The following is a 26,654-nucleotide window of genomic DNA, read 5'->3' as shown; positions in this document are numbered from 1 at the left end:
ATTTGCAACAAGTTACAAAAATACGATTTTTTCAGCATGAGTCGTTGGATAAATACGACGATTGCTGCAAAAATCTAGTTTTGGAACGAGAACACCTTGTTTCATTTCTGAATGTTATTTGCTGTTAACATTGCAATTTAAAGAAACACCCTGTGAGTAGGAGTTCTGAAAAGTCAACTATCTATCATCCATTTGAGTGCTGAAAAGAAAAAAAATATTTCTTTGTACCAAAAATTTCTTTTTTTCGATTCGTTATTTATGATGAAGAAAAGTAAACAGTTTTAAAATGGAGTTGCAAAAAGTACTTTTCGGTACCGTAATCTGGGGTGAATCGGGACTACAGTCTGAATAGGGACAGCAGTTTTTAGAGCACTTAAAGCTTTTAAATTTGGAAATGGATGTACACGTTTTGTTGGCCTGAGTCTGTTCTAACCGAAACCAAAAAGAAAAATTAAAATATTGTGCTCCAACATGGTTAAAACTGCTGTCCCAATTCGCCCCATAAGTCCCGATTGACCCCAGTTTACGGTACTGTTATTTTTGGTGATGAAAAGTTTTCCGTTTCGTCATTCGAGAACAACATTTAAAGTAAGTTTCACAAAGAAATTGCAAAAATGAAATTTGAAAGTGGTTTTGTCTCGTCAATTTAAAAACTGACCATTTGTGGGAAATCGTTCTGTTCAGCTTCAAGTATAAATGGACAAGACTCCCAGTATGAAAATCATATCTTGTCCAATGGATCACGACATTTCAATCCTTTTTCGTGCAGCAATCGATTCCCACAAAACTCACTCGCGGTTAACCCGCGTAATTTCCCACACTTTTCCAGCGGCGCGCGCAATATGACACACTCGCTGCCGAGTAGCGCCAGACACTAATTACGATCAACTGTCGAACACGTTCGATAAATGCGGATATAAATTAATTAACCTCGAAACGAACAAAAAAAAAACAGTCCTCTCAGCTAGAGATATCACAGCAAGTTGAAAGCCCCAGCTCACGACTGCAATTTTTATCACGCCGGCCGGGGTCTCAACGTGCGTAGACCCGAAGACAGCGCGCTGCAGCAGGACGTCAACGCAGGTCTTCGAAGGCCTGGGAATGCGACACCCCGCCGGCCACAGGCCACATACCAGACAATGGCTCGATCTTTAATTAATTTCTCGCTAGCCAACATGACATTCAATTAATCATATCGAGCAATAAATCGACGAACACGCGGGGCGGCTGTCACGGGGGCAGGTGGGGACTCGAAAATCCTGTTTTTTTTCAGCAAGCTTCGCCATTGAGGTCGTGCTGGTCGTCTTGGGCGAAGAGGACGATCCCATGGAACTCCCCTTTTTGGCAGTTTTCGGTCTCTCCGCCAAAAAGGTAATTTATGAAGGAATATTTCATCGCTGTGAGGAAATATCTCTCATTAGCATTAACCGCGCCGGATTGAGTCCTCCTCCTCTGCGAGTTTGGCTGCGGTTCAGAAAATGAGCGGTTATTTAATTAACTTTAATTGGGAGATTCGCGGGGCACGACGACCTGAAAACCAAGCAGATCGAAGCTGGTGAATGGATGTCTTTCGAAATCGTCGTTTTGTTTGTTCCTCGGGCGCGTGGGCGTCCCCGGCAAGAGTTATGAATGAATACGTTTTGTTATTTATTGAATGATGCCAGGCCCAGGCCCAGAGCCGTCGTCCGAGAGGATCTCCGCGAGCTGGTTTTCGAAAAATAGCACCCGCTAAGGAGGATTAAAAAACGTCGAGAAAATGCAAATTATAAAGCGATCTGCTTCGCAATCCTCATCATATTCCAACAAAACACACACGCTCACATGAGTGGGCGTTGGAGAAGACTCACCCCCACCCACTCGAGAGCAGCAGCACCCTTCGCACACAAACGGAACGCGAGAGCTTAATTAATTAGATATGCAAATCAACGACAGCTCAGACATCGCCGGCTGTGGACCGCAACAACAACGTGTGGTGAGTGATGAGCTTTAGATTGGAATTTAGATACAGTCACTAGCATTCCGATGCCCATTTTTGGTTGGAAGCTACCTCCCCCAATCTCCCTCGCTAGCAGTAAAGATGGGGTTTAATGTTTCACAGTCGAGGTGATTATTTTTTCTGGCCCACGTGAGAAACGGTTTTAATTGAGCCGAACGCTCAGTGGAAGTTCATGGTATTATGTTTGAAACACTTAAAATTGTATAAATTGGTAGAACAAAAATTATCTTTTTAATCTTATTCTAGAGAATTACTCAGGAACAAATGTTTAACCATTTTAAGATAGTCTTCGAACCTCAAGGTCCTCGCGATGTCACTCGATTGTCACCAATGCCCATTAGTCAAAGTTGTTGAACCGCGTGCTACCTTTGAGCTTTACCACCCCTCAAAGGTCCAGCAATGCGGTAGTGGCTAGTGGATCCTAACCAACCCAAAAAAGTTTGTCGTCCCGCGGTAGTAGCCTGCTAACGGGCCATCATCATCATCATCCGAGTAAAAGTGTGGTGAGCGACCGGAATGGTATGCTGATATCAACCCCCTTAAGTCGAGTGGCCCGCGCGAGCAGCCCACAGCTGGTTGGCTTTCGATTTTTATCGCGTTGGATAGATAAATATTTTTCCACCTGGGCCCCAAAGGCCGCATCATCTGGCTTTTGTGTGCCCCGCGTGAATGGGTCTTTCATCGGGCGCGAATGTTTGGCATTCCAGAGATCCCTCCCCTTTCACCCTCTTCCCTCACATGCGATTAATACTTCCGATAGGCGCAGCAACAGCAGCAGTCGTTTTGCGATGAAATTGTACCCAGCTGGGGGCTGTCAAGTCGAAGTAATCCCGGATCAGACCCCAGCGCCGCGAGTATCCGGGAGAATGAATGGCGATGAGGAATTTTATTGTTTTCGCGATTAGTCAGGAGCGGGATTTGTGTTACGTGAGGGATAAGGTTGGAAGTTTTTGATAGAAGTATGTTCAAAATAAAAATTAGTTTTTCCGATTATTTTAAGAGAAAAACAAACTTTTTTATAATATTTGGGTAATTCTATACCAACTAACACGAAATTGGGAAAAGTTGTCCCGACCCCTCTTCTATTTGCGTGATCTGAACTGATCACGAATCCGAGGTCCGTTTTATAAGTCATATATGTTTCCTTCACGAGTTGGATAAATCCGATGTTTTGAAACAAGTTGAATACAACATTGAAAACAAGAACAAGAAAAATTTGTAGTTTCACAATGAAAACGTTACTTAATCCACCTTTAGGTGGTTAGTGCCTTCCTCTAATTTAGAGATTCCAACCCCCCTAAAGTGTCCACATGGTTTATGGATCTCCCCTAACGTGATCGCAGCACCTAAGAGGTCCTTATGAATATAAGTGATGAGTAAAAAAAACAGACTACCTACAGACTTTTTGTCATGATGATACAGATACCGCCTTTGAGGAAAATGGCATCCCTCTACACGGTTTTTTCGTGGCGATCAGACCCAACCATTTGAGGTTATGTAAATTTAGACCATTTTTTAAACTGCTTGTAATTTTTGATAGGTAAATCAGATCTTGAAAATTTTTAATCCACGAGAAAGGTCATTTCAAAACCTTCCCAAAAATATAGAATATGGCAGGTTTTCATGCAAAAACCACCCTTTTTTGCAAATTGTGAAATTTACATGCAGCAGTTTCTAAGCATAACTTTTGATGTACTTTACTAAATCTTATAAATTTCAATAGGAAGTTGTGGGACCCCAAGACGAATCGAATGAGGCCAATACGGTCAAAATCGGCTCAGTCAGTGACGAGATATTCTAGTGACATTGATTCGGTACACATGTCTACATACAGCCAAACACACAGACATTTGCTCAGCTGGTTATTCTGAGTCGATATGTATAAATGACGGTAGGTCTAGAAGGTCTAATTAAAAAGTTCATTTTTTGAGTGATTTTATAGCCTTTCCTCAGTAAGGTGAGGAAGGCAAAAAACATGTTTAAATGTACTATAAAATTGTTAAAAAAATAATCAAAAAATACCAGCAAATTTTGACAAAGATTACCGTTTAAGTTTTAAGCAGTTTGTGGTTGAAATATTCAAAAAAATTATGTTGGAATTTAAAATAAACCTTTTACTTTTTAAGAACTGAGACAAAATTCTTAAATTTTCCTTGTTTGATTTGTTGATGAAACAACTAGTTGATAAGATACATTAAATCTACACAGCAAATAAAGTAATGATCTAGCTGCGTGTAAAAGGCCTAGGTGTAAAATTAATTTTGCATTATTTTATGAAATTCTGTAAAATATTACACCCTGATATATGTAGCCCATCAGTATGGGAAACCTACTTGACCGAAATGTCAAGCTCACATATACGTTTATCCTTTCCATTTTTCATCGGTCTGATGGCTGAGCGGGCTAAGGTGCCAGTCCTAACTGTTGGTGCTGGATTTGAGTCCCGTCGGTTGCAACTTTTTTTTGTGTTTACAAAAATTGTACATGCAGCGTGTAATATTAAGTGTTTATTTTGACGAAATTCTCAAAAGGTCCTATCTGCATAGGGAAATTCTCAAAAGGTCCTATCTGCATAGGGAAATTCTCAAAAGGTCCTATCTGCATAGGAAACTCATGACTCATAGGTTGTTTTGAAAAAATACTCTAGAAATGATAAATTAGTTATTGTTAGTGTCACCAAATCAGCCTTTATTAAATGAACTTTTTTTCTACTCAGAGCTATTAGATTCGATGAGACGAAAGACAAAAACTTTATAAAATTTTGGCATTGGCCTTATCTATACCAAATATTGAAACTTTTTCTAAATATTTTGTCCATTTGAATAAAAATACTTCAAAAATATGAATTAGGAAATGCCCAAAATAACTGAGAGAAAGTTTTACTGAAATTAAAAAAAAATCAAGGAATAGTAGATTTATGATAACGAAGACTGTAACTTTCAACAATAATTGAAGAACGCTAAAAACGCTAAAAGAATTTTCTGATCAATTTGGTGTCTTCGGCAAAATTGTAGGTATTGTGGAGGACTTTTGGGGAAAAAATAGGTACACGGAAAAAATGCAGATTTTTGAATCATCGTTTTTTTTTTTACTAAAACTCAATTTCCCAAAATACGTATTTTTTTATTTATGAGATTTTTTGATATGTTTTAGAGAAACATGGTCAAAAAATCTGCCGCTGAGTTATGATTTTTTGAAAAAATAGTGATTTTCGGAGAAAATCGAAGTTTTATGCAAAAACAAATTTGACATTATTTTTAATGCAAAATTGAATTTGCAATCGAAAAGTACTTAACAGATTTTTTGATAAAGGGCTCCGTTTTCAAGATATAGCCACTGAAAGTTCGATTTTAGCGAAATATTTGCAGTTTTTCGATTTTTAAAAATAGTGACCATGAATGACCGTTTCCAAATTATTTTTTTAAGTTCAGAAAATTTGCTTTAAAATTGTCTAAGAAACATTGAAGATTGGACCTCGGGTTGCTGAGATAGAGCCGCTTTAAGAAAAAGAAACACGAAAATTTAAGTTTTCTAAATCTCACCAAAACAACCCACCATTTTCTAATGACGATATCTCAGCAACTAATGGTTCGATTTTCAATGTTAATACATGAAACATTTGTAAAATTTTCCGATCTTTTTAAAAAAAATATTTTATTTTTTTAAATGAAGACTAACATTTTAAAAGGGCCAAACATTGAATATTACGCCCATTTAAAATGCTAACCTTGTTTAAGAAAAATTTAAAATATTTGTTTCGAAAAGATCGGAAAATTTTACGAATGTATCATGTATTAACATTGAAAATCGGACCATAAGTTGCTGAGATATCGTCATTAGAAAATGGTGGGTTGTTTTGGTGAGATTTAGATAGCTTCAATTTTCGTGTTTCTTTTTCTTAAAGCGGCTCTATCTCAGCAACCCGAGGACCAATCTTCAATGTCTCTTAGACAATTTTATAGCAAATTTTCTGAACTTTTCAAAAAAAATATTTTTAGAAACGGTCATTCATGGTCACTATTTTTAAAAATCGAAAAACTTTAAATATTTCGCTAAAATTGAACTTTCGGTGGCTATATCTTGAAAACGGAGCCCTTTATCAAAAAATCTGTAAAGTACTTTTCGATTGCAAATCCAATTTTTCATTTAAAAATACTATCAAATTTGTTTTTGCATAAAACTTAAATTTTTTCCAAAAATCACTATTTTTTCAAAAATTCATAACTCTGCGGCAGATTTTTTGACCATGTTTCTCTATGGCTCAAAAGTTGCGGATTTTTGTCCCCTAAAACATATAAAAAAATCTCGAAAATCAAAAAATACGTATTTTGGAAAATTGAGTTTCAGTTCAAAAAAAGTTGATTAAAAAGACTGCAATTTTTATAGGTACACGGAATATTTTTTCTCAAAAGTCCTCAACAATACCTACAACTTTGCCGAAGACACCAAATTGATCAGAAAATTCACCCAAACGTTACAGCTGTTTGAATATTTACATACCATTTTTGTATGGACAGCAGCCAAAATTGTATGGAGACTTGTATGGATGAACCAATCACACTAAATAGTTTATTTGGTCATTGGGAAGGCCCCCACAAAGTTTTAGTCAAATCAAAAAATACAAATAAAATCCATTTCCGGTTTTGGTAGAGAATTGCTCCGATGTGTTTTCCCAAAGTGCAAAGTTTATAAATTCCAAAAAGTAATTAAATTAAACGTAATTCAATGTTTTCTTAACAGTTTACAATCGATCGCACAAGTTATTAAATATGCAATTTTCATAAATGATATTTTTTGTAAACGAAATAAGCTTTATTCCCATGCAATTTTAATTTTTAACAACTAAAAAAATTTATACGGATTTGGAATTAGTGTATTTCTAATTGATTCTGTAATTATTTTGTATGTAATCCAAAACAATTTGTCAATCATTCTGTATAACTAAAAAAAATACTGAAGAATAATTTACAAATTATGTAAAAAATCTGCCTGGATTTCTTTTATAGTTTAATTCTGTTTGAATAATCTGATCAGATCATATTCCTCAAAATACCAAATTTACTAGTGAATACCACAATAAAAAAATGTTTTTTTTTGTATTTTAAAAAAAACTTGAAAATTTCAAACTCTACAAACATTAACGCCTGACCTCTTACCTTATCTAAGCTACACACTATAGTAGCAGCCCCACTCTGTATGCAGTACCGTAAAACTAGAAGCCAATTGAAGTCAAGCAAAGCGCCTAAATTGGAAACTACCGCGTATCGGCTCAGTGTCTTGCGAACCTTCGTGGTGAACGGACACTAGAGCTGCGGTATTTTTTACTACCTAAGCTCAGAGTTATTTCAAAACAAAATTCACAGTCTTTTTAAAGACTACCTGAGTTATTTTCCAAAATTCTAAACAGTCTTTTCAAGACTAACACCACCTGAAATTTTGCTGTATTTTACAAACGAAGCCATCTTTTTAAGAGAACTTTGCTTGCAAAATGCGTCAAAACAAAGGTAAACGCAAATCTTCTGAAGATTTGGTCGTTACGTCGGTGAAGCGTTTGAACGCTAAACCGGCTAACGGAAACAGAAAAAGAAAACAGCCTCTTCTGAGGTCTGATTCTGATTCTGAATGTGAGGTCAATCCTCCAATTCCATTGACAAACAGTTTCGATGTTTTATCCGAAACTGAAGACAAGGAACCTTCTCCTCGTACTGAGCCTTCTGCCGTCGAGAAACGAGTAAAGGCTCCGCCAATTGTAGTGACTTCCGTCTCCGATTTGGCTAGCTTTCGAACGCAACTGAAGAATTGCAAAGAAACTTGCAATTTAAAGGTTTCGTTCCAGCTTGGTCGAAGAGGAGAATGTCGCTTGTTGACGGAATCTTTACAAGATCACCAAACTTTTGTTGGTTATTTGAAAACCACAAACACAATTTCTACACGTATGAGACCAAGAATGCTCGGCCATTCAAAGCGGTCTTGAAAGGTCTCTCCAACGACTTGTCGGTGGATGAGATCAAAAACGAACTTAAGGTGTTGCTTGGCTTTGCCCCATCCCAAGTAATACCAATGAAGAAAAAATCAAACGGGAATATTTCTCGCTTTGGTTTGACTTCACAATTTTATCTGATTCATTTCAACAGAAATGAAATCAACAATTTGAAACTTTTGGACAAAGTACAGTTTTTGTTCCATGTACGGGTAAAGTGGGAGCATTTTAAGAAACATGGCGGTAATGGCCAGAATCTGACCCAGTGCCGGCGTTGCCAGGCATTCGGTCACGGTACTGATCATTGCGCCATGGTTCCAAAATGCATGGTTTGCGGTGATTCTTCTCACGACAAGGACAATTGTCCCGTGAAAGAAGTCACCCAATTTAAATGTGCAAATTGTGGTGGAAATCACAAATCAAATTTCTGGGATTGCCCCATCAGAAAAAAGGTTTTGGATTCTCGTGCTAAGCATCAGCCGAAATCCAAACCGAAATTTTCTCAAAGTCAGGTTGTACCTGCATCTTTAAATCAAACGTTCGTGCTGTCTCACTCGAACAATGCTAGAAATACCCCTACCTTGGAAAAGTTAGGTAACAACAATGGCATTTCTTATGCTAACGTCGTTTCGGGTTCGGGTTCATCCACGAATTTTAAATCCTCTACCAATCTTTCTGAAATTGGGCAGGTACCTCAAATCTCATTTGAAAATTTTTCTGCTGGCAACGCTTTGGGATCTTCTGATCTCGGCGATGTTACGTTTGAAAAATGACTTTTTGCAAAACTCACTGTTTGGTTTGATTCAAACAATGAGTAATGCTACATCCATGATGGAAGCTATCCAGATTGGATTAAAATTTGCGAATGATGTTGTTCTTACCCTGAAGTTTAATCATGGATCTAAGTAATTCCATCAATATTATGAATTTTAATGCTCGCTCTTTAAAAGCGAAAGAAAATGAATTTTTCAACTTTTTACGAGTTCATAACGTGCATGTTGCTGTTATAACCGAAACATTTTTAAAAACTGGCATTTATTTGAAAAGTGATCCAGATTATAAAGTTATAACTAATAACCGAATGAATCGAAATGGCGGTGGAGTTGCAATAGTTATCCACCGTAGTATGACTTATAGCACTTTACGTGACTTTAAGTTAAAAGTTATTGAAAGTTTGGGCATTGAACTTGAAACTTCTTTTGGGAAAATTATGATTGCAGCTGCATATTTGCCTTTCCAGTGCACTGGGGAAAATAAAAATTATTTCAAAGGGGATTTGAATAAACTTACTCGGCATAGATCTCGATTTTTGATTATCGGTGATTTTAATGCCAAACACCAATCTTGGAATAATTCAAAAGTAAATTCCAATGGTAAAATTCTATTCAGAGATTGCACTTCTGGTCTTTATTCGGTTTTATACCCGAATGGGCCAACTTGCTTTTCTTCTGTTAGAAATCCATCAACAATTGATTTGGTTTTGACAAATCAAAGTCAGTATTGTGGTCCTTTAGTGACTCATGCTGATTTTGATTCTGATCACCTTCCAGTAACTTTTTCACTTTCTCATGAAGCAGTTACCAGACCCAATAGTTCTGTGTTTAATTACCACAAAGCTAATTGGGACAGGTATCAGCATCATATTGAGAATAATTTAAATCATGATTTTGTTTTAGAAACCAAAGCTGATATTGATTCAGCCTTGGAATCTTTAACTAATGCAATTTTGGATGCTAGGAATATTGCTATTCCTAAGTCCAAGTCAAATTTGATTCTCCCATTATTGATGACGATCTTCAGCTTTTGATTCGTCTAAAAATGTTCGCCGAAGACAGTATCAACGTTCTCGTGATCCTGCACTGAAGCGAATTCAAAAGATTTGCAAAAGGTTATTGACCACAGATTCACTCTCCTGCGAAATGAAAAATTCGCAAGAGATGTCGAACAAATTAAACCTTATTCCAAACCTTTTGGAAACTTTCAAAGGTTCTTAAGAAACCTCAAAACCCATCCCTTCTTTAAAAGATGGTGATAATATTCTATTAACTAATGGGGAAAAGCTCAAAAACTTGCTCAGCAGTTTGAGAGTGCTCATAATTTCAACTTGAATGTTTTGAGTCCTATTGAAAATCAAATTTCAATAGAATTTCAGAATATTGTTGAACAAGAATTTTCATCAGATGAAGTTTTTAATACGGATCTGAATGAAATAAAATCTATTATCAAAAAATTTAAAAATATGAAAGCCCCTGGTGAGGATGGCATTTTTACATTTTAATTAAAAATTACCAGAAGCAACTTTAAGTAGCTTGGTCAAAATTTTCAACAAATGTTTTGATTTGGCATATTTTCCCAGTAGTTGGAAAAATGCCAAAGTAATTCCGATTTTGAAACCGGATAAAAATCCTGCTGAAGCCTCAAGCTATCGGCCCATTAGTTTGCTTTCATCTATTAGTAAATTATTCGAAAGAATAATTCTTAATAGAATGATGACGCACATTAATGAAAATTCAATTTTCGCTGATGAGCAGTTTGGATTTCGCCTTGGGCATTCAACTACTCATCAGTTGTTGAGAGTTTCAAATTTAATTCGAAGCAACAAATCTGAGGGCTATTCTACTGGCGCTGCTCTTCTAGACATAGAAAAAGCATTTGACAGTGTTTGGCATAAAGGTTTGATTGCGAAATTGAAAAGGTTTAATTTTCCGATTTATATCGTGAAAATTATTCAAAATTATTTGACGGATCGTACTCTGCAGGTATGTTATCAGAATAGCAAATCTGATCAACTACCTGTACGTGCTGGCGTCCCTCAAGGAAGCATTTTGGGTCCAATTTTATACAATATTTTTACTTCTGACTTGCCTGATTTGCCCCCAGGATGTTAGAAATCACTTTTTGCTGATGACACAAGCATCTCCGCCAAAGGCAGAAGCCTTCGTGTCATCACAAGAAGATTACAAAAAAGCTTGGATATTTTCAATTCTTATTTGAAAGAATGGAAAATTACTCCAAATGCTGCAAAAACTCAACTTATTATTTTCCCTCACAAACCAAGGGCTGATTTTCTTAAACCAAAAAGTCATCACATTATAAAGATGAATGAGGTAAATTTAAAGTGGGAGGATCAAGTGAAATAGCCGAAGTTGACACTTTGGATGTTATGTCCAATAAGATAATTGATGCATTTCGACAAAAATCATTGCAGTCTTCAGCTGCATTGATCCGCTCTTTATATAGTTTATAAGTTAGTTTTAAGGTATCCCTTTTCCCTTTTGTACATGTAGGACCTCCTACATTTGAAATCACTGAATAGCGAAAGCTACAATATTTCATGAATAAATGAAAGTTGCTAGTATTTAAAATTGAGGTGAAAAGTCATCGTTTGTGATTGGACACTCAATAATATTTTAACTGAATGAATGTACATGGAAAAGAAATTTGAATAAATATAAATTTAAAAAAAAAAAACCGCGTATCGGCTCGGTACAAAAACATTTCTCGACACACACACACAAACACACTCGTACTCCCGCGTAATCAACAACCTCAGCCTGCTTAAGCCGTGTTGGTATGGCTTAAACCGCGCGGAGTGGCGCGCTCGCTAGGCTAGACCCCCACGTGGTTGTAGTAGTTTCGGTTTTAAGGTTGTTGTGAGGCCCGGTGTAGTGGTTGAACGTTTTACGCTAGCGCTGTTTCTTCGTAGGCTCTCGGTTTTAAAATCGTGAGGGTTTTACGTTGAAGGTATGTGAAGCGGTGGGGTGTCGGAGGTCCGAGGCTACAAATAACAGTGGAATGCTTATTTATGAAACACGTGATTTTCTGCTTTGTAAATTTTCTGTTATGTTTCTGGCACTATTTCTCTACCTCCCGGTTTTTTTTCTGTAGCTGTTGTTGTTTTTGTTGAACTCTCTATCGTATCTTTCTCTATGGGGCGGGTCGAAGCATGTTCGTGAGTCAGCTAGCTACTTTTAGCGGATTTACGTACACGCTGGGCTGTTGCGGTCTACCGTGCCCTCAGGAATGCAAAATGATGTGCCCTTTGAGGTTAGAACTTGGTTTGAACTGTTACCCGCAGAAAGCTCTTTTCTTACTTCATTATAATGGGCTTTTTCATAAAATTTATGATTTTTATGATGGTAACTGACAAAGCAAGAGCTTTTTGGGAGAATTAGCTCATAAATTATGTCATTACATGGGATGATCTTCTTGGTATATAGAGCCCGAATCGCATGTTTGAACCCGATTAGTTGCGAATTATAGCGTCTTAAGACAAACAATTTCAAAAGGATTAATTAATTTTGTTTTGCTTTTGTTAATTTTTGAGATTTGAAGAATTTTCAAAACCTCATGAGCTTATAATTCGGAGGTTACGAAGAAATCGTTCAATAATTTCTGTAGTAGCAGCAAGTGCTGCCATATCAGCTTGAAAGTAAGGTTTTAAGGTTTTTGTTTAAGATAAACATTTGAAGAAATTCGTCCAATTGAATGTTAGATGTTTCAAGAATTTTCATTCTTGACTTTGCGAACAGATTTTTATTTCCTGTGTGCTGGTTTTTACTTCAATCTATAATTTATCGTTATAGTATCACAAATATCTTCAATTTGTGATAGTAAGCAGCACAAAATAAAATTCAACCTCTTACAACTGTCTTTAAAGCAAACTTTTCTACACCACTTTCGCGTTAGCGGCAAAATCCATATTTCTCAATCACTCTGCCAAACCGCAACGTACAAATCTTCGTACGAATCAACTAACTAACTCCACCATCCAATACTCCGGCTGAACCCCCTCTCTTACCGCCATCACCCCGGGTATGTGGTTCGCTTTTGCAGCAAAAATTTGACCTTTTCTATTTTATTCGAAGTATTCGTTATTTTAACCTCCCCCTTGACCAGCCCCGATTTGTGGTACACACTATACACTCTAGACTCGAGCCGATTTCCCTCCGCGTCTGTAGGCATCTATAGCACAGCTAGAGAGCGATAGGTTCAACAGGCTCGGTGGCGTACTTTAGCGCTACAAACCCGCCTTGTAGGCTTGGCCCTTGTTGGGGCAGTGTTGGGAAAATGTTTGGTGAAATTGGACGGTTTTAAACTTTCTAGGATACGCTGTAAGCAATTGATACGATTTTTGCTCTTCATGGATTGAAACAATTTTTGAATAAATATCTCAAATTTGGACTGATTTTCCCAGCACTGTCCTCCAACTAAAGCTCCACCACGATATAAGTGTTAGTGCGCCAACGTAGAAAAATATTTCTTTCGCCGCAGGGCAGAATGTGGTCGCGTAATCGTGGTCTAGCTATCTCCGTCCCGTCCTGCCCCGGTTCACGATCATCCCGTGGCTTGGCCCACCCCTCTGCTTCAGCAAACGGAGCAACAACAACTCGGAGTCTGCAAACCGATTTTCGTTTCTTGCCCGCGCGATCAACGGTTTTCAGCAATATCGCTTCAGCGAGGTGGACTCTTGGCCTGCTCTCCTGAGTTGGCCCGGCCACAAGAGATCTTGGCGCGGACTTGACGTGAGCTTGAGCTGCGCTCGATCGGCTGGCGGGGAAAATTTTCAAGAATGTCCGGGGCTCACCGAGTCGATGGCCGTTCTTGGGCCCCACGAACTAGGGGCCCATCGAGCGAAGGAATTTTTATGGGCTACTCACGCGAAGATGATAACGGAGGACACGAGTTTGGTATTTTATGGGTGCGAGAGAGCGCGCGCTAGACTGCGGATATGGCCGAGGCCAACGGGTATCGTGGGGTCGATTGTGGCCATTGTAGGAAAAGGTCATCGCCGAGAATGGGCTACCGGTGGGTTGGTTGCAGCGTGCACGGTTATGCAAAGTTGGGTGACCTGCTAACAGGACGGGTGAAAATTGCTTAGCATGTCGTGGGGGGAAATGCTTTGTTGTGAGGATTATAGTACCCTTACGTCCCGAATCTAAGTTTCATTTCTACTTAGAAATCATATTCAGCATCGAGTTGGCATGACTTCATTAGCTCTAAGCATTTTTGTACAAACATTACGTTGAGTCTTGCCACAGATAACCTGAACTACAGGGCTAGAAGTTGGGTAGCTTTGACAGCGATTTTACTCTGACTCCGACTTCGGGAGATGCGTAGAATGCGAGTATGGAGTCTAGATTAAACGACTCCAATTCCAGCTCTTTAAAATGCCCTGATTGTGGAAATGAGCCAACTCCTCTTTTCCAAATAAACAACTTAAATAAATTCATATTTATAGACTTAACTAGATTACACAAAAATCATGTAATTTTAATCATTTGACATTACTATGTACTTGATCAAATTGCGTGTACACGAAAAAATTGCAAAAATGCACTCTTGTTCATTAATATTCATCAAGAGTTTCAATTTGAAGAGTACACTTCGTTGCTGTCGTGCTATCTTATCGCTAGGCATTTTGGTCCAAGTTAAGAACTCAACAACACTTGCCTTTTGACCTTCACAGATTCCCAAATTTCGATTTCAATTCTGAGATATTCAATAAAAACCGAAAAAACTCCGTGCATTGTCGTCACTTTTTATATCAAAGAAGTTTCAATCTTGTCGTGCTATCTTGACAAACCCTGAAGTGCGACAACGGGGCAAAGGAATTTCAGGTCAGAACGCCCGACTGCCTCAAACATTTGTAATTATAACCCGGGTCTCCGGTAAACCAAACAAAATATGTTCGTTATTGTTTACATTACGTGATCTTGTTTTTATTTATTCAAGGTCAAACATTAAAATGCGTTTTTCTCGGAACGTCAAAAAGCGACGTAAGACAAGATAGCACGACAGCGTCAACTTACTGTCACACGCACTACTCTAGCAAATATATAAATAAAAAATTTTCGAACAAAAATGGAGAAAACATTCATATTCAATATATTCACGAAATAAATGTTGCAATAATTTTAGCCCCCCTGACGACGAGACTTGGAATACTTCTTATAAGCTGAGGTAACAAAACAAAAAAACTATTTTTATGGCATTCAAATTTCGAGATTCGCAAACACACACACACAAACACATTCAGGGACTTGAGTAGCACCTGTTGCGAACGTTAATGAGCACCTTTGAATAAAATCAACCTGAAAATTAACAACCAAACAGCTCATTGATGTGAAGTCTCTTGGCAGGAGTTGAGTTTTTTTTGTTCGGTCATTTGTTCGACGAGCATAGATTTGAATGTGGAGTATTCGACAGAAGTGCTGAAACTTGTAAGGTTGGAAGGGGTGAGATTGAGGTTGTCTAAATTTTGTATCCTTTTCAGGAACTCTTTTTATTATCCCGTAAATTTTACACGAAAACCTAAAACGGCTCTAACCTTACAGCATAAGACATTCATGAACCGTCATAACCGCTTGACGCTGCTGCGCTGCCAATCGAGGTGTATCGTTTTGATATTTGAACTGCTTTGGCATTGTGTGTCCATTTAATGGCCGCCATCCGCCAGAGTGACAGAGAAGTGGCCCAGACCACATTCCACGGCCGGGGCGATGCGAGCCGCGCGAGTCCAGAATTGATGTCTGAACGCGCGATGGTGATGATGATGATGGCGGGCAGATCGTCATCGCGATAGATTTTGCACAATCCGCGTCCACCCTGAAACGGGAAATTCCAACCTATCATAACAGCCGAGAATGGGGAGAATAAATTCCCACCTTTTTGATGTTGGAACCCGATCAATGGATACGGCTTGGTTGGCTTGGACGCTGGCGGTGGAGAAGAGTTGTAATTAAAATTCTTGCCTTCGGGCTGCGAAATGCCATTAAGCCGGGGAATCTGGGCTGGTAACGCGCTTAGATTGGGCTCCAGAAGACTCTAATTGGGGCTGCAATTTTTTGTGAGAAGTTTTCATTTAATTTGGAATAGTTTTAAGTCGAAATTGTGCCGGAAGGGCATCTTGACGTATGTTTTTTTTTTGAAATTAAATATGTCTTTATTGAACATTCTTATAATAATTACATTTCTTTTACATGATAAGTGGTATGGCCTAATGCTCTTCATCTTTGTTGTATTTTTCGTTTTATTATTAACTGATCACATTTATTTATTTGCTTCAAATTGTTTTACATTTTTGCATTTAATCGAATACATTTGGGTAAAAAAAAAAAGAAAAATCAAAAAAAAAAAATCACAAACAACTAATCCTAACTTAAAACTAAAATAAAAATTATTTGAATTATTCAAAATCATTAGAACGAGTAAACTATGAACTGTATTTTAAGATGAATGCTCCAAGCGTTCTTACTTGTTCCTTGCGAGTTTTGCACCCACGCAGTGTTGTTGTCATCTCGATGAAAATGTTCAGAAGTTCTTGTGGTGAAAACAGGTCACTACTGCCTTCATCCGTTGATGCTGGTTGGTTTTCCCTCGGTTGCTGACTAAAGCCAGGAGGCGTTGTATTCTCTGCAACTTTTTGCCGCTGATTCAACGGCAATGGCTGCAGATTTGGAACCACTCGAGCAGATCCCGCTCCAGGTGACGCCAAAGCAGGAAAATCCTCGTCCGTGAAAGTTGGTGGTGTTTTGCGACGATTTGGTTGGTGCCTCGTCGTCGCTTGCTGCCGAATTTTTAAAAACTCAGCTCGTTTTGGACAGCTTCGATTCTTGGTCGAATGGTCGCCGCCGCAATTGAAGCATTTCGCTTCGATGTTCTCGTTGATTGTTTCGCAAGCTTGTGTTTTGTGCTCACCTCCGCAGGTTGCACAACGACTCTTGATGAAACAGTTCCTTCCACCATGTCCAAACTGGAAGCAGTTCGAACATTGCGTCACGTCACGATGCACTGGACGATAACGTTCCCAAGTCACGATGATGTTGAAAATTGCCCGAACTGCCCTCAGCTCAGACGGCGTTGTCGATCCTTTCTCGAAATGAACCAGGTACAGTTGATCACGATACTTGATGTCCTTGTTGTGTCTTGTCATCTTGAAGACTTCGATCACGTTCAACTTAAGAGATTTGAGCTCTTCTTTCAACACATTCACATCCATGTCGTACAGGCCTCGGAGGACCTGTTTCATGGGGCGTTTACCTGGATCGTCATGGCTGTAGTATTCAATCTTTGTGTTGTTCAGGAAATCCCGAACGTAGTTGTAATCCTTTCTGGTAGGTAGCAGAATTTTGAGTCCATCAGCACACAAGCGAATGGAAGCTCGTAAAGCACCAGATTTGATAAATCCGGTCAGCCACTTTCGCACCGAATCCGATGACGATGTTTTCACAAAAATGGGTGGCAACTTTTCCCGTCGTTCAAATTCTTCCTTCTCGCTCACGTCCACAGGGAGGGTAGCGAACTGGTTTCCAAACGAATTTTGAGCGTCCTTGCTCAAACTGCCTGGCTTTGCAGGTAGCGCTTCGGCATTCTTTAGCTTCTTCAAATCTGCCGATCCTGCTGGTGAGGACCGCCTCTTTTTCTTGCCGTGAGGCATTTTTGCACTTTTTAAGCACTTTTCAGGAGCTAAAATCCAGGAGTACCTCACTGATTGGTGGTCCACAAGGGAATGACTTGACGTATGTTGCTTTTCGGCTCTTCGAACTATAGCACTCAATGTAAACAATAACAAGTAAACTTTTTTTGACTGACCGTTATGTGCATTGTCCCGAAGTTTGGTTGAATTTGGTTGCCAGAGTCCAGAGTTAAAATTAAAATTGTTCTCAGTAGTCGGGCGTGCACGTGTGACAAAATGTTCTCTGACTAAATTTCCTTTAGCCAAATGTCGCACTTGCAGGGTGTGTCAAGATTACACGATCAGATCTGATTCTTATGAAGAGTGACTGTGGGTCTGTGGAGGTCAAAAGAAGAGTCATTGAAAGCTTTGCTAGACTGCCAGGAATGCACCCCCTAACCCGAGCAAACCGGGAATACCAAATTTCGGTATTACTTGGGCAAATAACAGGGACCTAAATGTGCCCTTGATTGCCCAGTAATAGATGGTAAAATGCCATAAAATCATGCCAAAGTCTTGTCTGTGGAAGGACACAGCAATACCATACCATGTTATTCCAAGGGTAAAATAATACCTCAAAATAAAACCATTTCAATACCAAGTTGAGGTCTTCTGGATTTTTGAACATTGCTTGAATACCAAAACTTGGTATTGCCATGGTTTTATTTTTAGGTATTCCAGCGCCCTTGGAAAATCAGATTTTGGTATTCCTATGGTCTTCCACATACATGATTTTGGTATGATTTCATGGTATTTTACCATCTATTACTGGGCAACCAAGATCACATTTTGGTTGCTGGTATTAGCACAAGTAATATCAAAATTTGGTAATTTCATACCATTTTTAGTACAGCAGTTCCAGTTAGTGAAAAAAACAGAAATGATCCATATGCAACAGCCAAATCTACTCACCTGAAGATTCCATGTTATTCTTAGTGACCACATCGAATGCATTTGTCATTGATGAACGGCCTGTGCTTGAAGTTCTTGAAGGTTCTGAAAAATAACAAGATTGGACAATAAGGGTTATTAAAATAAACCTGGAGTGAAATTCACCAAAATTCAATAATCTGTCGATTTTCACGTTATTCAAAGTATTATTTATCTCGTCAAAATTTATAAAAAATTTCCCATAGTTTCAGAGGAATTTTATGTAACCTTTCAATACCAAAATAATACCAAAATGTGGCACCCTGACTTAGAAAATTTTCCACAATGTCAAGTCATTTCTTTAGGGGGAATATCAAAAATGTTTAAAATCAAGTTTGAAATTTCCGGTTTTCAATGAAAGCATTCGCTTTGAGACATTATTTTAGCGCAAAATTAATTATTTTGTCAAAATTGGTCAAAATTTTCCCATAGTTTCAGATGAATTTGATAAAATACTGTAATACCAAAATAATACCAAAATGTGGTGTTCGACCATTGACAAATTCTGCAATTTTGCAATATCAAAATAATACCTTAAATTGGTATGATACCAAATGTTGCTCTACCATAATCCTTAAGACAAATTTTAAAGGGTCCAGGAATACCAAAATATGGTATTGATACCAGAGAAAGGTATTATTACGCATTTCCCTTGTTATTTACCCATGCTCGGGAAGTGTAACGCTGGCTCCAGGGTCTTCTAGAGATGCCCTAAACATCAACCGACGAGTAGCTACTCCTCTCCGTGTTTCAATTATCGAGAACATCCTGCCACCAACAACGCCGCTGAATGTCATGTGGGGCGATGACGTTGAGCTCTCAGCCCATAGCTGGTTCCGGAGAGGCTCAATGCGTGTCGTATTCTACGGAATTGATGCGGCGATAAAATTCTTAGTACGAGTCAATGAGCTACACCACATCGGGAACTCTTCAACGATTCGTCGCGGAGGTAAAGAACGGCTCTTTCGGATCCTGTCATGAATATGAACAGACAAAAAAAAAGTATGTTGGAATGTGCGTTGCCTCTTCTGATGCACGGGAGGAGAAGGATGCAGCACAGCAAGAGCGATGGAAGGCATCGTTCGGTGCAGGAATGCGCTTGGAACGCATCGCGAGCTGGCAGGCATGGGAAAGTTACGTTACATCGCGAATAGCATCGCTAAGCCATCGAAAGGTTGGGGTAAGAAGGCCCGGAACTCGCAATGGTCCTCACAAAAATCTACGCCACGAATCGCGGTGATTTCCCATCTCTGACCGGCAGCATCGTCCCACAAGCTGTGGGAGAGCTGTTCGGGAGTTGCGGGTGGTGGCAGCAACACTGGATGATGGCACTGTGTCCATATCGAGCAGAGTTGGAATAAATAAACCGTGAAATGCGCCAAATGTTACTGCTGCTGCACCAGGCAAAGGAGAGGGGAGAGATCATCGGCCCAGATGCTTCGCATTCCACACATCGGTACCCGGGCAAGAATTATTGTAATGGCAGCGAGAAAATGATGGCCGAGGCGGCATTTCTGGCGAGATATAGGCCGTTCGAGCGCGAATTGAGCATCCACCACCGAAGTTGCCGGGGCGGTTTTGGCTTGGAACACATTCCGTGGATACGCACATTTTTATGGCTTCGGCGTAGCGAAATCGATCATGTGGGTCAAGCATGTTTGGGAGGTTGGGTTTTGGGTGATCTGAGAAAATGAATTGCTTTTGAATTTTGGTGAATGTCCCCGATTTGCTCGACTAATTTTCACTAAAGGTGTTTTTAATTATCTTGCAATGTCAATGCAATATAGATCATTCTCTCTCAACCAGTTTTTCGAAGCTTTCAGTTTTTTGCATGCTCTATAACTTTGAGAACAAAGGATTAGTTGTTTGAGAGTGTAACAGGTAAACAATAGATAGCTTAAAAAAAGGCTTTAAATTACACAAAATTTTAATATGAACTCAAAAATATTGTTAAATTTACAATTTAAAGGCCGCATGGTTGACGAAAGATCCCTAAGAAAGTATAAAAATAAATTGACTAATTTTCGGATGTTTGTTTAATTGCACACCACACACAACACAAACACATTTTTGAAATCAAGTTTGTAGACACTTCCAAAATTTAAATTCGGTGATATTTGGTCAAAATCTGCCGAAGTTGAATGTTATTCAATTGGGGTTTCCTATACAAAAATCAATTCAAGGTATCAGGAATCGACATTATCTTTACTTCTTTGTAATTTTTACTTCTTTGAAAAAAAAAATTGCTTTTATTTGATGAAATCCTCTTTAAATAGCTTGCAAGCCAAATTTAATTTTTTAATATTTACTTTAATTTTTTTTTTGCAAATTTTTGTCGATTCCAATACTTTTTAAATAAAGATGAGATATAAAAAACAACCAAAGGTTAAATTTACGCAAAATTGGTCAATAAAACATACGTATCGTGTTTCGATCGCAAACTTTCGCGCACATGGCACGCATAACCAGTTGGCCCGCGTGTACGCTTCGCTGGTGCTCTCTCGATCCGTCAATTAAATTATAATCTAAACGAACCAAAACAAATAGCCAAACTACGGTGGAATCCCAAATTGGTCACCTCTATCAGCCAAATCCAAATGACGTCAATGCGCCCATGCGCCGTTGTTCCATGGGTGATGAAATCTCCCATTTCACTGTCAGTTTAATTTCCTTTTTTTTTTGCCCCGCTGGTGTCCGATATTATTTTCAACACGCTTGTCGATACCGCTCTCCCTGTCACAAAATGCACTACCACGGCTTCCCCCTCCCCTGCCTTAAGAAGGTTGACGCTAACCTCTTGCAAGAGATGCCCCCCTAAGACATGGCGCACCGCACGAACCCGCGACTGACGCTCAAAACTGACAGACCTTGATGAAATACCAATCCGAGGTGCGTCATACCCTCGGACAACCTCAGAAGAGGCTATATACGATGAACACGCGACATACTGCGTCCGGATCTTAGCGCGCAGAGGTACCCCACCCTTTGCGGGTCACGTCAAGGCGGGAGAGCGGCAGACCAGGTCAGAAGAATCTGCCATGGCTAAAGACCGCGGACGGACCACGACGAGCGAACGAAAGCGCAAGACAAGAAATTCGTTACGACCCGACCTGCAGTGCTGTCGTGGAAGATCCGGGCCATCAGTGGAGGAGAAAAAGCCAAGAAAAAATGTGGCTTTTTTCTGGTATTTTCTTTCAGTCTGCGTGTTCAAGGAGAGGAGAACGCTGAGTTGATAATCTTTCTTTCTATCCATCATCTGTTGCCGCGAGAGTAATACGAGGAAACTTCTGCGGTTGAAGAATGTGATCATGGTGGAAACTGAACAGTGATGTTAAAAATTCTTTGCTTTTCAAGATTCTTTGAAATCTCATATTAGTGATAATGGTGGAAACTTGTCTTATTCCAACACCTATGTTTCTAATAAAATCTTTTACATTTTAAAAGGGCACATAAGCTTTGCAATTAAAGAGTCATCCTTTCGATCAAATGATAGTTTACATAAGGTGTCAGAAGCATCCAACGAATTTTACTTGCAGTTAACTCAACACAGTAAGCCTGGCCACTGCAATGATTATTATGTTTCAATGTATGCAATGCAATATGCCGTACTGCAAATTGTCGTTGTCGTGTTATCTTAACGCACGTGCATTTTGGGCCAAATTGAGTTTAGAACGCCATTTTGTGCAGCCTCACCTTTTGACCTTTACAAATCCCAAGATTCGATTTCAATCCTAAGATATTAAAAAAAACAAAAAGGCTCCGTGCATTTTTGTCACTCTTCATATGAAAGAAGTTTCAATCTTGTCGTGCCTGAAAATTAATGTAAGTGCGACAATTGGCCAAAGGGATTTCAGGTCAGAACGCGATTAACACAGGAACGAGCTCAACTACCGTAAACATTTCTAGATTTTTTTTTTATATTTCAGATAAACATTAGACTGGCTCGTCGAATATATGGAAAATTTAAAAAAAAAACATCAAATTAAAGCAAAACATAATTTTTTATGCCTTTTGGGCCTCAAAACAACTCACTAAAATTGGGAGCGATTGGATGCGTCCACAGTTTGCGCAATGCATTAAAATTTTGTATGGCAATTAGTATGGAAAAAACCCTCTTTTTACATTTTGATTTTTATCATTTTTATTTTCCACTAAAGTTTTCAAACCAATTCAATAGAAAATTCACTAAAACTTTCTCGATGAAAGTATTGTGCTATCTTGCTTCTGTCAAAAGATACAGCGTGCTCAAAACTGGTCTAAAACGGGATTTCCGAGCAAAAAACACGTTTTAGACCAGTTTTGAGCACGCTATATCTTTTTACAGGAGCAAGATAGCACAATACTTTCTTTGGGAAAAATATAGCATGAGCATGAGAGACCACCCATGGTTGTCCTTCTCCGTTGTTGAACAGAACCGTAATATCCTTTCAGCACTACTGATCATAGGCTTCGACTATCAAGTGGTATTTCCCTTATCAACAGCATGTATGAATGCGCTGAAAAGATAAAACACCATGATTTCTAGAACAAGATCAGTTGCGAATAGGTAACAGTCATTGGCCACCAACGGCGCCCGCCATGTCAGTTTGTAGATCTCGATTTTAAGGGACGGGAATGTTAGTTAGCGCAGGTTTCTACTAGGGCAGCTGATTTACTCTGTGCTTACACCCCACAAGCGCCAGGAACCTGAAAAATTGGTTAGTAGGATAGGGTGTTTGGTCAGGATTCATCATAGAAGATGATGATGCGACCCAAAATCATAGTGTTTGTTGAAAGGTATTATATTTTATTCTCAAGGCAAACACTCGGTTGCTGCGGATGAGACATTTCCCGTTTAACTGTTGTTAAATTTTTAATGAAATGGTTTAATCTTAGACAGCCGGCTGTGGAAAGATAAAACCAAATAATATTTATTTATAAAATGAGGTGTAGTCTGATTTGTAATTATATAATCATTTAGTTCATGAATTTGTTACGGAATAGACGCGACGAACTCAATCATCAAGTGCCTTCCTATCTTCTTTCTGTTAGCTAGATAAGGTATTGATTTTCGTTTCCTCTCGAGCTACGATGCTATGGAGAGGGCTTAACACACAAACAACCGACGTCGAGCCCTCCGAGCTACGGAGCTATGGGAAGGTCTTTTCAACACAAAAAAGACTCGCGCACCACACGACGTTCTTGATGAATCAAAATAATTTTGTTACGCGATAAACCTAACGAACTCGGATCGTTTTTATCGAAAGCTATATCACAATTCACGACAAAAATGCGAAACAAAAGGCACACACAAAAAAAAATCACTTTTCTCTCCGAATATTTTTTACGACCACGCACTCCCTTTGCCAATTATGCACTCTTTCTTTGGGAAAAATATAGGGGATTTTCTCAATTATAACGCTATTGTGTTGGTTTGAAAAATTTAGTGGGAAATAAAAATGATAAAAATTAAAATGTAAAAAAAGGTATTTCCATACTAATTCCCATACAACTTTGAAAAACATATTCTGAAAAATCGACCATCTCTAGCCATCCTAATAAACATATGAAACACAATAGTTTACAGGACCTTTAAAAAAAAGTCTAGATTTGTAATTATAACTCAGAACTTCGGCAACCAAACTAACCAAACATCGGGAGAATGTACAGAATGGTCTACCAAATAAAACGTGTTTGTTTTTGTTCAAATTCCGTGCTCTTATTTTTGTTTATTCAACGTCAAACATTAAAACGCGCTCTTTGTAACAAGATAGCACGACAACGCCATGGTAAATTTAGATTAGATTATAACCGAAGCATTACCATATCTGCATTTGATAAACTCTTAACCTATCGGCAAATATAATTTTGAGTGTTTTTCAAAGTGGTGCCACCCTGTTACCATGCTTCATTCGACATCCTTCCAATCCAACCAAGAATCCAACAGCCCGCGGGATCGATTTCAACCGAATGCGCGTCCTCACGTCCTCGGTAGATGTAACATGATCGTTTATGAAGAGTTTTTTGATAATTATCAATCATACGTTCGCTCGCGACGGACTTTCAAGCTGGACTCGCTGGAATTTTGAGGCCGCAGCTCGCGCGCACACACACACCGTCTCTGAAAGGTCAAACTTCCTTTTGTGGTAAATGAGCTGAATAGTTTCCACCTTGGCGTGCGTTTACGAACGTTTTTCTTCCTCTAAAGTGTGGTTCTACCCCCGGGGCATCCAGGTCCAGGTCGTCGTCGTTGTCGGTACCTGTCCTTAGAAGGTCTCCGCCCGAAAGCTGGTCAAACGGGCAGGTCTGGTGGAGCAAAATAAATATATTACTCGAAAAAAAATGTAATTATCACTGGAGGATCCCCCCTTGGCGATAGCTGTGGAACGGAGATTCTTCGCGTTTCTTTGAAAATCTGGAGGTTCAAGCCACGCGGCGTTCCGCGATACCTCCTGACTTTGAGCTTCTCCTGGTTGTTTCCTTCTGCCGCTGCCTTCTGTAGCGTTTTTAATAGAGCGCGCACCTTCGTTTTGTTTGAGTTTACTCATAAAAGTTACACACGGAGGAGACCGATTTGAAGGCCAGCCGCATTCCAGAGCGATCCGCTGTACCCATGGCACGGCGCGTATGTATTGGTGCGATCGCGCTGAGCCGCTCACTGAGCGCGTGCACGTTCTCTCTCTTGCGTTGGAATGCCGCTCTCTCTCGCGTTGACTTACGCTTCGTTCGGCGCTCTCTGCGGCTTGGCCAGCTCGCGTAGCGTTGCGCGCTCTCACATAGTGCTGCTACCCTCTAGCTGAACGGTACGCGTTCGTCGACGCTCTGACACGACAGAGAAACACACACGGAATTGACCGCCGTGGCCGCGCCGCGCGTATTGGGGCAAGTGGATCCATTTTGGAGAGTCGCGTCGAACGATAGAGGAGATCCTTAAGTGTGTGAACACTGTGGCCTGTAGTGTGATTGGAACGAGTTTAGTGGAATTGGATTTCTTTTATTTTTTTCCTGTTTGTCGTCACCCTGTGTGTTACAGTGATGTAAGTGGTTTCGCGAGCGTAAAGCTCCGAAAAGTTAATCTTATGCTAAGCGTGTTTGTTGATGCGGGGGGCTGTAAATCTGCTTTGAAGAGGGTTACGGAGCTGCTGGTGCTGATACAGAGCTAGTTACGTGCTACGATAGTGCTAAGCGTACGGAATTGGTGCCAGAGCGCTGGATTTGGAGGCATTTTCGAATGTGGAGTACTTGTGGAATGTGTGCATGATCGAGTGTGTTTGTGTGCATGCTTGTATGAGAAGACCTGTAATTACTCGTGAGGAATGCAGTCCGCTCAGCGATGAGCCCTGACAGTGATCCCGAACAGCGCTGGAACCAAAAGTGTGTTTTGTGAATGTCGAGGCGGATATCCGTCTCTCTTGCCAGATTATTGCAACTTTTTTTTTCGCTGAATGAAGCAAAATTTTACGACACCTCGTTCGGTTTAGCTCGTCGCTATTCACCAACAGTGCTGAAGCTGCTCGAAGTTCGGAATCGGTTGAAAAGAGAACGCGCGTGCGGTGATCAAACTCTCGGATAGCGCAAGCAAGCAAGCTGGCAGGGCAAGCCAGCGCAAGCAAGCAAAGAAGACGAAGAAGACAGAGAGTGAAGCAGAAGAAGAAGAGGAAAAAAGCTCGAGACGCATTCCATTCGCGAATGAGGAGGCACAGCGGGGCAGAGGAAAAGGTCCGAAGAAATTGGTGTGTTTGCTGGCTCGCGGCCAAGAAGAGGCATTTAAAGAAGCGAAGCTAGACGCGCGCGATGATGTTGATGAGAGGATCCTGGTGAGATGATTCGTGAACTGCGCTGCCGCGAATTCGTCGCTGTGAAGCTTCACGTAGAGCTGGCTCGAAGAAGACAGGACTACACGAGTGGTTCTGTGTGACTTGCAGGCATGCAACGGGCAGTACATAAAAAAAAACAGCATAAGAAGAGAAGATCGGAAGATCGGGCTTTCGGTGGGGTGTGTAACACCGGGAGTCTCGGGGGTCGTTAAAAATTTACGACGAACAACGACACAACCACCGCACAAGGAGTAACACCGGTAGCCCGAAGCCGGGTCCGGTCAGAAGACTCCTCGAGTGTCCCCGGGGTTGCTTCGCGGTGCGCGGAATGACCAGTGGCACTTGGGTGTGTGTGTGTGTGCGGTTGCTAATTACAACTCGTTACATGTGCTGACGCGGTTGTGTTGGCTACTGTTTGCACCGATGTACACTTGACTGTGTCGAAGAAGAACAAAAAACTAAGCAGATTTATGCACCTGTCCCGTGCAGTAACAG

The 26,654-nt window shown here is 39.8% G+C and overlaps 1 protein-coding gene across 2 annotated transcripts in view; it reads left to right on the top strand.

Moving 5' to 3' along the window:
* The window catches only part of LOC6031866 (protein expanded), an 85,258-nt gene that overhangs the window by 40,768 nt on the left and 17,836 nt on the right, over positions 1 to 26,654 (top strand). The window contains exon 1 of one of the 2 annotated variants that reach the window (XM_038258259.1): positions 25,118 to 25,379. The exons of the other annotated variant lie outside the window; for it this stretch is intronic. The gene's annotated coding sequence lies outside the window, so the exon portion shown is untranslated. Of the gene's footprint in view, positions 1 to 25,117; positions 25,380 to 26,654 lie in introns of those variants that run through there. 2 annotated transcript variants of the gene reach the window in all.

The sequence above is a fragment of the Culex quinquefasciatus genome, chromosome 2 (genome assembly GCF_015732765.1).
Source record: "Culex quinquefasciatus strain JHB chromosome 2, VPISU_Cqui_1.0_pri_paternal, whole genome shotgun sequence".
Taxonomy (NCBI): domain Eukaryota; kingdom Metazoa; phylum Arthropoda; class Insecta; order Diptera; family Culicidae; genus Culex; species Culex quinquefasciatus.
This window is presented reverse-complemented; position numbering and strand designations above follow the sequence as displayed.